The sequence below is a fragment of the Pongo abelii genome, chromosome X (genome assembly GCF_028885655.2).
Source record: "Pongo abelii isolate AG06213 chromosome X, NHGRI_mPonAbe1-v2.0_pri, whole genome shotgun sequence".
Taxonomy (NCBI): Eukaryota; Metazoa; Chordata; class Mammalia; order Primates; family Hominidae; genus Pongo; species Pongo abelii.
The window spans coordinates 143,608,570-143,622,752 of NC_072008.2; the positions used below are offsets into that span (position 1 = coordinate 143,608,570).

The window sequence follows — 14,183 nt, forward strand, 5'->3', positions numbered from 1 at the left end:
ATTAGTTGATTTTTTATGTAAGAGAAAGCTTTTTCTTCTCCCCATTTATTTCCATATATAAGTATGTACCTATCAATTCCTATGTTTCTGTAAGATTTTACCAGCCTTTCTTTCCTTATTCTCAAATCTCCCACATAATCTGATACTTCTCCCTTCAGCAGAATGTGGAGCAGACAGGGGTTGAAAACTTAACCTATTCTCAGATATCTTGTCAATCACTCTAAGCCACAGAACTCCATTACACAAATTTTACCTCATTGTAATATAAAGAGAATAATAACTACCTTCATTGAGCACTAATTTTTTTGCATGCTGTATTAGTCAGGGTTCCCCAGAGAAACAGAACCAATAGGATACAGATATAGAGATAGATAAATATAAATATAGATGAGGGGATTTATTAGGGTCCTCCCATACTTTCTGCCATCCCAGCTTATAGGATGCCATTCTTTCAGGGCCAATGTCCTCACTTTTTTTTTTTTTAATTATACTTTAAGTTCTAGGGTACAGGTGCACAACATGCAGGTTTGTTACATATGTATACATGTGCCATGTTGGTGTACTGCACCCATTAACTCGTCATTTACATTAGGTAATTCTCTTAATACTATCCCTCTCCCCTCCCCCAACCCCACGACAGGCCCCAGTGTGTGATGTTCCCCACCCTGTGTCCAAGTGTTCTCATTGTTCAGTTCCCACCTATGAGTGAGAACCTGTGGTGTTTGGCTTTCGTCCTTGTGAGAGTTTGCTCAGAATGATGGTTTCCAGCTTTATCCATGTCCCTACAAGGGACAAGAAATCATCCTTTTTTTATGGCTGCATAGTATTCCATTGTGTATATGTGCCATATTTTCTTAATCCAGTCTATCTTTTCTTTTTTCTTTTTTTTTTTGAGATGGAGTCTCGCTTTGTCGCCCAGGCTGGAGTGCAGTGGCCTGATCTCGGCTCACTGCAAGCTCCGCCTCCCGGGTTCATGCCATTCTCCTGCCTCAGCCTCCTGAGTAGCTGGGATCACAGGTGCCCACCACCATGCCCGGCTAATTTTTTGTATTTTTATTAGAGACGGGGTTTCACTGTGTTAGCCAAGATGGTCTTGATCTCCTGACCTCATGATCCACCCGCCTTGGCCTTCCAAAGTTCTGGGATTACAGGCTTGAGCCACCACACCCGGTTGATAATCCGGTCTATCCTTGATGGACATTTGGGTTGGTTCCAAGTCTTTGCTATTGTGAATAGTGCCGCAATAAACATACGTGTGCATGTGTCTTTATAGCAGCATGATTTATAATCCTTTGGGTATATACCCAGTAATGGGATGGCTGGGTCAAATGGTATTTCTAGTTCTAGATCCTTGAGGAATCGCCACACTGTCTTCCACAATGGTTGAACTAATTTACATTCCCACCAACAGTGTAAAAGTGTTCCTATTTCTCCACATCCTCTCCAGCACCTGTTGTTTCCTGACTTTTTAATGATCGCCATTCTAACTGGTGTGAGATGGTATCTCATTGTGGTTTTGATTTGCATTTCTCTGATGACCAGTGATGATGAGCATTTTTTCATGTGTCTATTGGCTGTATAAATGTCTTCTTTTGAGAAGTGTCTGTTCATAACCTTTGCCCACTTTATGATGGGGTTATTTGATTTTTTCTCGTAAATTTGTTTAAGTTCTTTGTAGATTCTGGATATTAGTTCTTTGTCAGATGGGTAGATTGCAAAAATTTTCTCCCATTCTGTAGGTTGCCTGTTCACTCTGATGGTAGTTTCTTTTGCTGTGCAGAAACAATAAACACCTTGCAAGGCTGAGAGTTCAACTTTCATTGTAATTTAGCCAATTGTGTGATGAGGACCTGAGCTTGATTTTCAGTGATTTTAGCCCTGTGGCTGTAGCAGAGAAGATTCTGGCTCAGGGCACACTTAGAGGCTCTTAGACTATTTATGCAAAGCTAAAGCCAGAAATTTGAAACTCTGAGTTTATCCTTTTCTTTCATCACTTTGTCCAGCGACCTTAGGAGCAACCAACCAATGTCATTATATTCCCTGGTTTTCCCCCAAACGAATTAAGAAAACTCATCCTTAAAATTCTGTTCCTTTAGAATCACTCCTGGCACCAAAATCTGTATTAGTCAAGGTTCTCCAGAGGGACAGAATTGATAGAATAGATAGATAGACAGACAGACAGAAAGAGATATATGAGAAAGAATTTATTAGGATAATTGGCTCATGCAATTATGACAGCCGAAAAGTCCCTCGACTGGTTGTCTGCAAGCTGGAGACCCTGAGATTCTTGTACCATGGCTCAGTCCAAGTCCAAAAACCTCAGAACCAAGGAAGTCAGTGTTGTAACTCTCAATCCAAGGACAAAGGCCTGAGAACCTGGGAGACCACTGGTGTAAGTCCTAGAGTCCTAAGGCCAGACAGCCTGGAGTTCCTGTGTCCAAAGGCAGGAGGAGGAGAGTGTCTCAGGTCCAGAATAAAAAGGAAATCCTTTTTTTCCTTTTTTGTTCCATGGAGAGTGGGAGGCCGGACCCAGCCGGTTGTATGGTGCCCATTCACACTGATGGCTGATCTTCCCCACTTAATTCACTGACTCACATGCCAATCTCCTCTGGAAACACTCTCACAGACAAACTCAGAAGTAATCCTTTACCAGTTCTCTAGGTATCCCTTAATTCAGTTGACAACTAAAATTAACCATCACACATGTATTATTTGAATTCATCAATAACCCAACTCTATGAAGTAAGTGTTTTCGTCATCTGCAATTTACATATAAGGAAACCAAGGCATTGAGAAGTTTATTTACTTGTCCAAGGACACACAGCCCATAAATAACAAAAGGAGGATCTCAGCCTGTAGGACTTCAAAGTTAGTGCCACTAACCACTTTGCAGTCCTGTCCCCAATTTACCTCTTTACAAATACAAAAGTCTGGGACCTGACTGGGTAATGATTTTCCAGTTTCTCCTTGATTTTATTTGTTCTCTGGGGCAAACAGCCAGCTTCTCCTTTAATCTGTCCTCGGGGTAAGGTTTTCTTGAATTGTTCATGGGAACTAGGGTTGAATTAGCTTCAGGGATACAAAACAGAGATTGTGGAACTCTAGGTGTGAAAAGTCACTAGGCTTCAGACACACTGAATTCAATGACCAAATAAAATTGAAAGGAAAAAAATACCTCAACCCCCTTCCTCCCGCCTCCAATGTTAGCTTCTATAAGACCTAAGATTTTTGGTCTTAGGGTTCAGTTTCCCAGCGAATGCTCCTTTGGAGTGGGGCATGTGTAGTGTAGCAAGAGGTTTCATACTCTTCTGTGAGAGGGTCCAGGTTAATTTCTGAGACTCCAAGCTGCTTGGAGTTGAGCCCCTGAGGAACGGTCTTCTGGAGTTGCACAGTTTGCAATTCATCCTGGAAGTCTGAGATGTAAGTCCAATAAATGGCAGGCCTTTGCTGAGTGTGGGATCCTGAGAGACCAGTGTCTGGGAACCTCTTCCTCCCAATTCATTCATTCACCAAATATTTATTAAGCACCAGATGATGCAGAACAAGGCAAGTAAGATTCTTGATTATAGAATTCCAAATCCTCATTGGAAAATGTAGACAAATAAATAGAATTCTTAAAGTGTGATCAATGCTAAAGGAATACAAATACAGCCCCTCATCCAACTATTCTCAGAATTTCTCCCTACTTTCAAAATGTTCCACAATGATTATGCATTCTATATTCATCCAACCATTCATCCTTTTAGCAAATGATTATTTACTGACAATTGGGTCTGTGCTGGGCACTGAAAGTAGGAGGGAGAGGAAGAGCAGCCCTCAAAGAACTCGATGTTCAGGCCAAGAAATCATTAAATGATGAGACAATGACAATTCCTGTTGGGAGAGACATAGGTTTCAGTAGGCACAGAGAAGGACCCTTCACCTTGTCTGGAGGAAAGTCAGAGAGGGCAAACAAGGCTTTGAAGGCTTTCTGGAACAAGTGGCTTTGCAGCTGTGAGGGGAAGCCTGTCAGAAAACAGGGTACTTAGGCTTTCCCCAAACCCGGAGGCCTCATGATGAGACAGCAGGTAGAATGAGGGCCACTAGAACTTTGAGACTCAGGAAATATATGGTCCCAGGAGTCAGGGATGCAGTCCAACCAATGGAGACTGAATGGCAGCTTGATCTCAGGGAGTATCCTGTGATCAAATCTTGAAAAGCAGGCTAAGTGGAGAGGACCCTAGGCTCCCACTGCAGAGTACTGATCTACGATGCCCTGTTTCTCACAAGCAGCCAGCAATCTCGAAAGTGTGCCAAATACACCTGAAGGAATCAAAATGTGCTAGTTACTTTAAGTAGTCAGGGGATTCCTCTTATACAGCTGGTGAGACATAAGCAGCTCTTATTCCTGCTCAAAAGAGTCCTACAGTGGAGATTTTAAACACACACACACACACACACACATGCACACACACACACACACACTTTTTGCTAAGCTTATTTATCTCTGCTGATACTGCTTGCAGAGAGGCCTGTGCAACTTTCTAAGGGCAGCTACTGGCCAGGCCTCAGGTTGGTGACCATAATTGCCATGGCCTTGGCAGCTAGCCAAAAAGCCAAAATCACAAAATGTGTGGCTTTAAGGACAATTACTAGAAATACTGATATATTGTATTTAAAAGATGTTAAGGAGCCTCCAAAGACATTTGTTTGAGCCTGCTGTGAATTTCGTAGTGCATTAGTTTGCAGCTGCTCCTAGCTTAACCTCTTTGGACCCTCAAGCTAGCTGTGGCCAACACCATGGGGTTGTTCTTCCCAGAGACTAAAGTGAAGGCCCCAGCACTCTGCTGTCCTATCACACTGGAGCTGCGGAAGGAGGGGGTCTGGAGAGGGAAATGATACTCCTGAATTTCACCTCAAGAACCCAACACTGGAGCACTCACGAAATTAAGTTTCACGTTATGCAAAGCACATAGGCAGACATGGTAGATCCCAGCTGGACTACTTTCCACTGTGTGACCTTGAGCATGTCCCACAACCTCTCTGAGCCTCAGCTTCCTCTTCGTTAAAATGAGAATAAGTAAACCTCGAAAGGTCACTGGGATGGTTAAATAAGATGATAGTTGTAAAATCACACTGTATGTAAACTGACAAATCATCATATAAATATTTCTGTTGCTATTTTTCCCTCTGTTCAAAGGAAAGACCTAGGAAAGAGTAGCCAGTTGGTTACCTACTCATGGTAGAGGTGGCAGCAGAAAGAGTTAGAGGGAGAAATTAGGAAAGGGCCCTTGGCAGAAAAGAGGCTTGCCTGGCAGAACTGGGTAACTGGCAAAGCAGACTTCAGGAAACATGATCTTCTTGTGTCCCTAGGTGGAGTGTGCCCTTCAGCTTGTCCTCCACTCTGATTTTCCTGGGTTGCCTTTTGAGACTGCCCAAGTGTCCATGACAGCCAGTGCCTGAGATAGCTTCTCTGTATTTATTATTCAGGATTGCTTTTCTCCAAGATTGCAGCATGTGGGATGGGTATCTATCTTTAATCTCATGCCATGCCTATAGGGAAAAACAATTATTATTAGCCTCATTTTGCGGATAAAGAAATTGAAGCCCAGAGAGGTTCAAAGACGTGCTCAACACAGTCAATGGTATTTACCTTTCAGTATCCTAATTGATTCTCAAAACATATTTATTCAACAAACAAATATTTCTTAAACACCTATAAAATGCCGTACGTTGTTCTAGGGGCTGGGGATACAAGGGTTAACAACAACAACAACAGCAGCAACAACAAAACCACCAAGATTCCTGCCCTCAGGGAGCTTACATTCTAGAGAGGGTTAAAACAAATTAACTTGCAAAGAAATTAACTAACAAGTTAATTTCCCATAGAGGTAAGTGCTAGAAAGACAATAAAAGAGGAAAGACTTTCTGAGAAGGGAAGATTGAGCTGCAACCACTTGATGGATTAGAAAGAAGAGTTTCCAGGCAGAGGGAGCAGCAAGTTCACAAGCTCTAAGGCAGAATGGGACTCCCCATGATGGGGAAATGCTCAAAGGACCCTGTGACTGGAGGGTCCTGAATGATGGGGAAAACATGGAAGGAGATGAGGTTCAAAGAGGTTGGCAAGGACCAGATGTGGAGGGCATTATAGTTCAGGGTAGAGGGTTTGGATTTGATTCTCAGTGCCTTGGGAAATTATGGAGAGCTAGTGGGAAATGAGAGGATCTGGCACAAAGGTGAGGAATGGACCAGAGAGAGCAAGAGTGGCAAGAAGCAGGGAGACTGGTCACGAGGCCATTGCAGTGAGTTCAGACAGGAAAGGACTGGGGCTGGGACTAAAGCTGTGGCACTGAAGGTGGATGGGGCAGGCAGATTCAGGGTTTGCTGATGGATTGGATATGGGGATGGTGCAAAGAGAGCGATCAAGGATGTGAGGAACTGTGGGTGGTGGAGCCATTACTGAGAAGGAGAAAACTGGGGAAGAAGTAGGTTGAGGAGGTAGGGGTAGGGGCGGTGATGTGGAAATCCATGAGTTTGCTATAAACCATGGTAAGTTTGAGATTTCTATTCTAGGCACTGAGGAAGAAATGATGGACAAAAATTGACCCAGTCCCTGTCCTCATTCCAGCTATGTTCTGTGGCTGATGGTTGCAACATACATCTCCAAAAGAGAGTCTTAAATGGGGTTTGTGGATGTGTTTGAGAAGAGTCTGTAGATCCCACCCTCTAAATTCTGTTTCCAGATGTTCCTCTTCCTGAATCCTTTTGAGGATGTGATACAAACTATTGATCTTCCTAGAAACATACACGCAAGCACACAACTCACAGAATTATCAGATCCTTGAAGGCACCCTGGTATCCTCAGGGCTCAGCACAGTGCTTGGTGCACCACAAATGTTCAGCGACTATCTGTTGACTGGATGAATGATGCTCCCTGTCTCACCATTATATGCCAGTAGCACACTCAAAGCCGTGCACCTCTGGCCCCAGACTACTTCTTCAGCCTCACCTTCAGCTTTCTCGATAAGGGTCTTCACCTCTGGTGAAAGATGTCAGCTCACTATCCCCCATACAGACTGTGTCCTTATCTGGCCTTCACCCCCTCCCTGGCCTCAGGTGGTTCCACTCCCTCCTGTATAGTTTAAATTCTAATACTATTGAACTACATGCAGATTGCTGCACTGACTCAGCTCCATGCCTTTGCTCATTCAGTCCTTTCCCCCAGAAGGACATCCCCTTCATTTATTGCCCTTATTGCTTAACTAACCTCTAATCATACATTCTATCTTAGTGCCTTCCCTGGTTAGACTCCAGATAATCAGTAATGAAGAATACATACCTGGTCCATGCCCTCCCTGAGCTTATGGTCTAGCAAGAAATACAGACACCTAACACTTAACGACGACACAGTGGATAAACGCCTTGAAGGAGAAGGGTAGGGTGCTATGGGAAGGTACAACTGGGGGATTTAATTTAATCAGCAGTGGTGAGGAGGCTATGTCAGAGAAGATTTCCTGGGACAAGAGACCTTTACATTGAGAACTGAAAGAGAAGGAGCAAGTGCGGTGGGGAGAAAGGAAGGAGAGAGTGTGTCTGGAGGAGGAGATAGCATGTGCAAGGACCTGGGGTGGCAGGCCTTGGAGTAAAAGAGGTGAGAAAGCAGGAGGGCCTTGTAGGTTAAAGTAAAGGACTTGGATGACATTGATTGGTCTGAAGTGGGACAGTGACATGATCGGATTTATATTTGAGAAAGGGCACTTTGCTGAGTACAGCATGAGTTGGGGGTGGAGGAGCCAAGAGAGGAGACCAGGAAGCCACGTACCTGTTGTAACCATCACAGGGGGAATGTTGCAGTGCTGTGGTCAGGTTGCTGGGCAGGAGGAACAACTTGTCCGCTTCTTTCCTCCCACTCTCAATGCTATGCCCATTTGAAACCATGGTCATTTATACCAACAAAAGGTGGCTTGTTTTCCTCTCCTAGAAGAAAAAGATTCATCCTTTCTTTACTGTATCCCATCCTTGCAATATAGGCCATCCAGGATATCTGATAGAGAAGAGAATGTGATCAACTGGGTGTGGTGGCTCACGCCTGTAATCCCAGCACTTTGGAGGCTGAGGTGGGAGGATTTCTGGAGGCCAGGAGTTCAAGACCAACCTGAGCAACATAGCAAGACCTCATTTCTACAAAAAATGGAAAAAAAATTAGCCAGGCATGGTGGCGTGCCCCTGTAGTCCCAACCACTTGGGAGGCTGGGGCAGGAGGATCACTTGAGCTTAGGAGGTTAAGGCTGCTGTGAGCCTTGATTGTGCCACTGCACTCCAGACTGGGAGACAGAGTGAGACCCTGTCTCTAAAAATAAATGAATAAATAGATAAATAAATAAAAAGAAAAGAAAGAGAATGTGTCTTTGGTCCATTAAAAAAAAAAAAGACATCTGTTTAGATCACAACTTTCTGAGCCCTCTAAGCCTGTTCTATACCATGATACTCCAAATTGCTCTGTAAGCATTTACTGCCATCAGTGATGAGTGGCAGGGTTTGCAAATCCCAATTCTTGGGCCACACTTCAATCAGCCTGACAGAAGCCAGAGAAATCTGGTGTTTGCAAGTTCAGAGTGAGGGTTGGAAGGGTGAGGTGAAATGATGGAGTGGGCTGGGGAGCTTGAATCTTCTTAAGTTGACTCAAGTTAACACAAAGGATTTTTCTCAAGACTGGGATATAGGAAGAATGTAGCATTTGATTCTAGTTTATAATTAACTCATGGAGTAGTAATGGGGTAGATAGACTTTGGAGATAATGATGCTTTCAAAGTCCCTCCTGTGGTCTCCTGCTTTAGGATTTATTAGTATCCAAAGGTTGGAAGCACTGGCCAGAACATGCTCGGGGCATTGGAAATACTTCTTGGCATCACATCCTTCTACCTGCATCGCATAGGTTTGATTGCATTCTCAAGAGTCAGACTGCCTGAATCCAAAACCTGACATTGCCACTTAGTTGTGTGATCTCGAGTAACTCACTTAAACTCTCTGACACTCAGTTTCCCCTCTTGAAAATCAAAATGCTCATGTCACCCACTTCACAGGATTGTTTGAGGGTAAAAAGGTATGGTACATGTCAAGTACCTGATACGTCATGTTAGTAGTTAGCAGTTAGGGAATACCTACTGTTACCTGTAACTAAACCATCTGGCAATTCAGACTCCCTCCCCACCCCCAAGCATTTGTTATCTTACTTCTTACTGCTACAAACAAATAATTCTAGAAACTTCCTTATATTCTCTGAAAAAGCATAGTTTCAAACAAGACTAGCCTAAAAACCAATACTTTGAGCTTTGAAATAATTCATTTGTTTTCTAATGTGATTGATTTTGTTCAGTAGTAAGTAGCTGTAACCTAAGTAAACACAAGAAGGTAGAGAAAAACAGTAAGATCAAATTTTAAAGTTTGTATCATAATATAGAAAAGAAGTAAATATTTTAAAAGACTGAGACATGCAATTGACAATGAAACTAGAAAGCACAGATATTAACAAAGGTTGTGTCTGAATGAAGAGGCCGTAAGTGTTCTCTTCTTTCTACAGCTCTGCATTTTCCAAATTTCCTTTAAGAAACTACTGTTACTTACACACATTTTAAAAATCATAATTAAGAAGAAAGGAAAAATAAGTGCAAGTGCTGTTTCAAATTTCAGTCTGAATGTTTATAGCAGTGCAAAATAAGCTAGTTACAGCTTCAAAAAATTAACTAGTTTAATTCATGCTGTTTGTTCACTGTGACTTAATTTAATATACTTATCCTAGAAAATAATGCATTATTCGGTTTAATCAATATTCATTTGTTCTTTGCATAATCATATTTGCAGAAACATTTATTAATGATGCGCCTACAGGCTCACAGGGAAAGGGCATGCCATAAGTAGAGTAAAATTTTTGAAATGAAAAAAAACAACAATGAATTTACCAACATTAGACAAATGATTGATCCTAATATGCTACATGTTTTCATTTAAAATGCAGCCAGGAGTCTTTTGTATATGTGACTTCGTTGGAAGTAGCAATAGATACACTGTCAAATTAATGAATATCATGATAGTTTGGGAGGAAATTAAATCTGGGTTATTATTGAGTAGTTGGCATGTCGGTGCATGTAACATTTGCTCTTTCTACATAACCTCAATTGACTGAAACAGTCAATGCTATGGATATTTGCAAATATTTGTTGTGCTGAGAAATACATATTTTTCCATTTTAATCCAGATGTTTAGCATTATGTAGACACAGACAGAAACTCATGTTGGGCTTTTCAAACATTGTGACTTAAAAGAAAGTCACCTTTTAAGAATAAGGAGAAGTTTGCTGTGAATGAATCCCATTTGCATTGTTACAATTTTTCTTTAAGATTTTATTTAGGTTGTGATTTGTATTTTTTATTGATTCATTTCCATAAGTAGCCCAGCAAACTATGGTTTGCAGTGCAACTCCAGGACCTAGGATGGTGAATTTTTCTTCTTAGTGATGCATGCCTACTTTATAGATGCCCGTTAGTCAGGACCCATCCTTGTCAATCAGGGGCACTATCTGTTATGCAGAGGAGCCCTTTTCCAGTTGAGGGGAAATTGTATTTCATGATATTTGAGAGCTCCAACTTTCCAGAAAAAAAATTTAAAAAATGGATGTAGAGTATTTCTGATTAGCCTCCATAAGACACTCAAGAAAATACATCCTTTGGAGAAATGAGTAATGTTACAATAGTACCTGCATTTCCATTTTGTTTAGGTTCTTTTTTTCAGCTGAAATATAGTTTTAACCATTTTTCTAAATAAAGTAACCAACTAAAGCTATTTTCAGCTCTGTTGGACACTTCCAGAAAAATATATCTTAGGCAGAGTATCAGGGAGGCTAGTTAGTAAACCCTCAGGAGGGATATAGTATATTATTTTAACTTCCAGGTGGGGAACTAACCCTGAAGAAATTCACATGTTTATTCTCATGAAATACAACTTAAATATCACTTTGTTTTTATCCTAGGAGAAGTGTCAAAAGCCTTAAACTCCATTATTATTCAGAAATAACTATATGAACATGCACAGTACTACGATAATATCCAACAAATGGGGACCAAATGAGAGGGAAAAGTAATAGTAAGAAAACTTCAATTGTAAGAATGTTCACTGATACTTTCCAAATACAGGTGGATCCCACTTAAGTGGCATCTATAACTCATTATATAGGATATACCCAGAGAAGTTAAAATTTCTGCTAATTATCTTTCAGCTAGCATCCAATGCCTCAACTATGCAGAAAGATAAGGTGTTTTCTCCATACTGAACTTAAAAGGGCATTGAGAAAACATTGCAACTACTGACAGCCTTGAACAGGATGATTAAATGAGTATACAGTTCAGAGATTTCCTATATGATAAACCCTTTCACAGAAGGGGCAGCTAAATGCTTTGAGTTTTCAAAGAAAATATTTATATAGGGAAAGGTGAGCAATGGAATACATTTAACAACTGAGGCAACACACAGGATGCGCCTTCTCCTTCAGATGTAATCAGAGCAGTATTTCTAATTGTTTACTATGAAAGAATGCTTTAACTTGAAATATGTGATTTTTGAAAGCCTTATCACTTTTTATATTGTGGGGGAAAAAAAAACCCCTGTCACATTTTAAAATGTGATTTGTATTACTTCTTAGTAGCCAGAGAATCCTCATGAAAACAGCTATAACTTTATGACAGAGGTTGTTGAGGGAAATACGGTTTATTTTACATAGCCAGACGTCACAGCCAACGTTTCTGGAAGACATCCATTCAGGAAAGGCAAGCACATCTGTGCCTGAAGTGGCTGGGTCCCAGCAGATTTGGCTGCTCTCCAAAGGCAGCTGCCAGGCCACATCTCTGTTCAATGCAGTCAATGCCAGATCAATCACTTTAATCAATTGGCAGGGAGACAATGATTTTTCAAAGCCTGAGGATCATTTTCAAATATAAACTTAGACACAAGCTTTCCTTAATGCACTGAAGAAAAGTGTTTAAAGTTCCTAAATTCTGTATCTCAGGGACTTCTCAGTTTGTGATTTTAGAAATGGCCCTTAATATCAGGGATAGTTCCAGAGACTAGCTTTGTTTTACCCCTCCAGCACAGTCCTAGTAGAGTATGAAGGAAAGACTTCATTTGAATATCCTGCTAGAATAGCACAGATACAGGTACAGTAGTAGCGCAGGTAAACAATTGTTTACAGTGCAAACCCAGGTCCCAGCATGGTGACTTTTTCTTTTTACAGATGCATGTCTACTTTAGATGCCCATTATTCAGGACCCCTCCTTGTCAATCAGGGGTGCTGTCTCTTATGCAGAGGAGACCTTTTCCAGTTGAAGGGAAATTGTATTGTGGGAAGTTGCAGAAGGGATCATCTCAAAGAAAAAAGCTCTCAAAGGACACAGGCTTGGTTACTCAGGTGCCAGCAAACTCACCTAACAATCCATCTGTAGACTCCAGAGGGTCCCAGCAGTAAAAACGAAGCTATGCTGTTATCTACAGAAAGGAATAATAATAATAATAATAATAATAATAATAATAATAATTAAAAAAACTCTCTCCCAAATCCGAGAGGAAACAATGAGTTTTATAAGGAACCAAAGTAATGTACTCCATGTTGCCTGGAGAAGTTTTAACTTTTTCACACCTTGCCAAACTGAAGAACTGCCATAGTATATTTACATACATACTTTTGTTTAAAAAAGGTATCTTTCAGATTAATTACCTTGTGGTTTAGTAATTGCTATGGTACTATCATTGTGTGCAAAGGTAAGGATACAGCTACAGCTGTCTCTGTCTCTTGCCAGTCTCAGTGTAATCGGTTATTTAGCAAGATTTGGTATTTCCTGCCGCCACTTCACTCCCCTCAATATTGAAATGACATACTTCAATTTATACATTTTTTGCATCTGTATATCTCTAATAAGGCTGTACCTTTTCTTAAGATGAGGATCTCACTATGTTGCTCAGGCTGCACTCAAACTCCTGGGCTTGAGCGATCTTCCCACCTTAGCCTCCCAAGTAGTTGAGACTACAGGCATGCACCACTGCACTCAGTTTTGACTATGTTTCTTTTCTTTTTTTCTTTTTAGAGACAGGTTCTTGCTATGTTTAGGCCAGGCTGGTCTCAAACTCCTGGCCTCAAACGATCCTCCCACCTCAGTCTCCCAAAGTGCTGGGACTATAGGTGTGAGCCATTGTGCCTGGCCTGGCTGCATTTAAGTGGGCTGGCTGTAGTGCTCAGCTTTGGGAACTGTTGCTTAAAGCACACAGTAATGTGAAGTCATATAACATTAAACAATGCCGTTCTTAATTTCTTAAACTAGCCATTTCAAAGGAGCTGTCTCCAAAATCCTACCAATCTAATAAGAAAAAATATACCTGTGCTCAAATTAAGCCACTCATTTTTCACACTCTTTTTATTGGAAAAAATTTTAAAATATACAAAAATAGAGAAAAAAGTATAGTGAAGCCCCATGGAGGCATCACATAGCTTGAACAGTAATTATGATTTTGCCATACTTCTTTCAATTATTCATTTGCTACAATTTTCCACTTGCCTAAGAATGCATCACACTAAAGCAAAGGCCAGAGCTGTGCCATTTCAACCCTATGTACTTCAGACACATCTTAAGAAGATATAGATATTTTGTTAGACAGGCTGGTCATTTTTATAGCTAATCAAATTAACAATGATTCCTTGTCATCATGCAATACCCAGTTGATATTCACATTTTTCAGATTATCTCAAAAATACAAACCACTCAATATGATCACTCCTCTACAGGAGCAAGTAGGAACATCAGGTTAGAGCTCCTTATCAACTTTTTTATGCAGAACGACCCTTTGAGTCTATGCCACAGGGCTCCACATTTGGTGATGGCTCAGTCAATGTTTGTTGGATCTGGCCTTTCTCTTATTTGAGGAAAGAAATCAAAAGTGACATAAGGAAAGGTAGTTTTTTCAGGGCAGCTGCAGCTCTCAAGATTGAAGCTCGAGAAAGCTGCTATTGATTTCTGTAGCCTCCTACCCAAGTGTGGCAATGCTCCTAGTGAATATTGAAGGCATATTGAAAGGCCACTTTCCTGGCTCTCTCTGTTCTCTGTTCACTGTGTGCATTTGCAGTCAGTTGAGAGGCATGGAATTATTTGGCTGATTAAAGAATC

The 14,183-nt window shown here is 41.1% G+C and overlaps 1 long non-coding RNA gene across 1 annotated transcript; it reads right to left on the bottom strand.

Moving 5' to 3' along the window:
• Positions 1-1,982: 1,982 nt before the first annotated feature.
• Positions 1,983-12,515, bottom strand: LOC129053079 (uncharacterized). The gene is made up of 3 exons (XR_008518206.2): positions 12,453-12,515; positions 7,802-7,956; positions 1,983-5,532 (listed from the first exon to the last, which is right to left on the bottom strand). It is a non-coding gene; the product is annotated as an uncharacterized LOC129053079 (long non-coding RNA).
• Positions 12,516-14,183: the final 1,668 nt, after the last annotated feature.